The 3,453-nt window shown below is 41.3% G+C and overlaps 1 pseudogene; it reads right to left on the reverse strand.

Annotated features, from left to right (window-relative positions):
• Positions 1–2,455: 2,455 nt before the first annotated feature.
• Positions 2,456–3,453, reverse strand: LOC111556509 (annotated as a pseudogene).

Genomic DNA, 3,453 nt, shown 5'->3' on the forward strand with positions numbered 1-3,453 from the left:
ATATAACTCTTGAAGCAATGAATGCCTGCAGAGGGCTTTAAAAAAATACAGAAGATAAGTGTCTAAAGCAAGTCCAGAGGATTTATTGGGCATGAGAGAAAGATATATCTCAAAGCAGTCTTGAAGAGGCAGAATGTAGCTTACATCCAGAATGGGGAAATGCAAATCTATTAAAAATTGACTGGGATGTTTAGGCTGCCCTTAACACTCTTGAGGCAGAAGCTGAAAACTACCAGCAAACATGTTTTGTTTGGCCGGCACAATGTTTTAAACAACTTTGAATTATTGCCAACATGTAAAAATTGGGATAATTCTTTTCTTTAAAAAAATCTTTTCTTTCAAAACTGAAAATTGGAATAACTAGAAAAACCAGCCACATGGCAACAGTGCGAGGGATCCTGGCAGCAGCTGTCCACCTTTTTACACAGGTGTGAATTTCCAGGGCCTCCCCAGTGGCCACCAGCCTGCCTGACTCATCAGATCACCTGCCAGGTCCCCAAAGTCATTTGCATTGTCCACTCCAGCATTAAGGAATTAAGGCAAAAATTCAGCCTCGTTGTGCTTCACTCTATTTCTAACAAAAATTCTTGCTACAAAGATCCTTTCCTACTTCAGACATGTTAAGAAGGAAATCAGATAATGCCTGCAAATCACCTAGAATTCACTCTAGTGTTCTCATTCCTAGCTACCCTCAGAACCACCTATGGAACTTTAAAAAATACGGATACCTGGGGGTGCCTAGGTGGTTCAGTCGGTTGGGTGTCCAACTTCTGCTAGGTCATGAATTCACAGTTCCTGGGTTTGAGCCCCACGTTGGACTTTGCACTGACAGCACAGAGCCTGCTTCAGATTCTCTGTCTTCCTCTCTCTTTGCCCCTCCCTTGCATGCACTCACTCACTCTCTCTCTCTCAAAAATAAATGAACACTAGAAGAAGAAAAAGAAGGAGAAGGAGGAGATGGAGAAGAAGAAGAAGAAGAAGAAGAAGAAGAAGAAGAAGAAGAAGAAGAAGAAGAAGAAGAAGAAGAAGAAGAAGAAGAAGAAGAAGAAGAAGAAAATACACATGTCTGGAGGCCACCCCCAGAGATTCTGATGTATGCTCTGGGATGTACCCTGGGCAGCAGCAGTGCATAAAGCTCCCTAAATGGTTCCAATGAACACCCAAGGGTGAGAACTCCTAGCTTCAGAGGATGCAGGTTGTTGAGTGAGAAACATTAAGTTTATTTCAATGTCAACCTCCAAATACGGATTTCTAATCTCTCACCTCTGTGATAATATACATTGTCTCTTATTTTTTGAAATGGGCTATTATTCCAAAAGCCTACCAAATGCCATTTACAAACTGATAAAAGAAGTCAAAGTGTGTTTTGATTTCTACCATTCATTTCCCTCCAACACACCTGAGGAATGAAACACTAAGAAAATGAGAGGTTATCCTGAGACAAAACCCAAGCAGCACAAACAGCTCAAATACAGAAAGAAGAAGTTCACAGTGGCAGGCTTGTATAGAAAAAAACAAAATTGATTTGAAATTTATCACTGCACGAAGTGGAAATTTTTTCAAATAAAAAAAGAACAATTTCTGCAAGACTTTCCAGTAATGGCCCAATTTTTATCTTAAGTATATGAATTCCAAATTATTGCCTATCGTCAAGTTTTCTGTTATGTAGTGTGCATTTGTATTTTGGCTTCCAAACATGCGAATTGCAAACTACTGTCACCTAATTTGCAAAGTATTACTACCTTACATTTGAAAAGCACATTTTCAAAAATGGTTTTACATAATAATGGCTTCTATGTACTAGACTTCCATGCAACAAGGAAAGTAGTAGGTACTCTATATATACAATCTCAAATAAGTCAGACAACCCCACAAAGTTAATTTTGTAACCCCAAAAGGGTTTCTGTACAAAGAAAAGGAGCTTCAGAAGGATTGAAAATTCGAGATTATCGATCACTGAGCTAGTGGGTGGCACACTTGGTCTGTCAAACTCCCAAACCTATGCTTTTCACACTAAACTCCCTTTCCTTGTTTAATCATCATGACACAGAACACCTGTGCCCTGGAATCCGCATTTGCCAGTGAAACACAGAGAGGTTCATAGTGCGCTCCACATCACACAATGCCACGGTCACACCTGCCTTCCCACACTCTATTCCATGTTCTTTCAGAAGATCAAATCATGTGGTTGACATGTCACATTATAAAAGCTATACTAGTGGCAGGTAAGTAGTACCTATGGGTAGACTTCTAATGCTCCCCATTTCTGAGACTCAAACATTACTCCAAATGTGACTTAGCTTCAGGGCGCCTGGATGGCTTGGTCGGTTAAGCGGCCGACTTCGGCTCAGGTCATGATCTCACGGTCCGTATGTTCGAGCCCTGTGTTGGGCTCTGTGCTGACAGCTCAGAGCCTGGAGCCTGTTTCAGATTCTGTGTCTCCCTCTCTCTCTGCCCCTCCCCTGTTCATGCTCTTTCTCTCTCTCTCTCAAAAATAAATAAACGTTAAAAAATTGTGACTTAGCTTCAACACAGGCCTGGTACATTCATTCTTTTCTGTTGTAGGTCACATATGCATCAGGTATCCGGTTTAACTCCTTTATCCATCCTAGAATCTTCTCATGAATCCTATAAGCAATGATGCTGATGACATATGGGCACAAGCACCACTCGCCAGGCTTCCAGTCCTTGGCTTCCCTGACACCGTCACCAATCAATCAGCAGGACATCCTGAAGAATGGCAGATGTCACCTTCTTCTTCCTTTTTTTCCTTCATTTGTAATCATAAAAAGACTGTGTGATAAAAATCCAGTTAGAAGTCTCACGTCCATGAGTGCCTCTGTCTGCGGCATGCTCCCAGGGGAATATATTATTTGATGTCCATTTCATGTCCTCTTCTGTAAGCTGCCGGCACCATCCTTAAATTTGTATTTTGAAACCTGCATCAGTGATGGGTTGTGGCCAAGAAGTGATTCTGGAGCAAAAGTAGCACAATACAGCTCCCTGATGATTGGTTATTCAGGTAAGGGGGCACTACACTGTTCCTTTAGCAGCATCTCCATCATTCTAATTCCCTTCTGGGCTCCTTGTCTTAAGAATGAGCTGGCAAAAGTTTCCAAAATGCAGTAGAGAAAGCCAGCCCCTGTTATTGAAATCCTGCCTCTTTGAACTAACTCTGTTCAATCTGGATTTTCCATAATTTCCCAGAAAACAGTCTTCCTTCATAGATGCATATTGCGTCCACATAGGGCAGTGACTGCATGTAGCCATGCTTCTTTCCTGAGGATTGAGCTATGTTTCCTCTTGCAAATGGATACTAGGTACATTTAAAATGCTCACTTTTCTTAAAACTTTTGGAACCACATTCTGACAGACTGCAATCTTCCTTCTATAGATGATTCCTTTTGACACATCTCTTTTTTCCTCCACGGTTTTATGGAGTTGACTTTTCCC

This window comes from Felis catus, chromosome A1 (genome assembly GCF_018350175.1).
Source record: "Felis catus isolate Fca126 chromosome A1, F.catus_Fca126_mat1.0, whole genome shotgun sequence".
NCBI lineage: Eukaryota > Metazoa > Chordata > Mammalia > Carnivora > Felidae > Felis > Felis catus.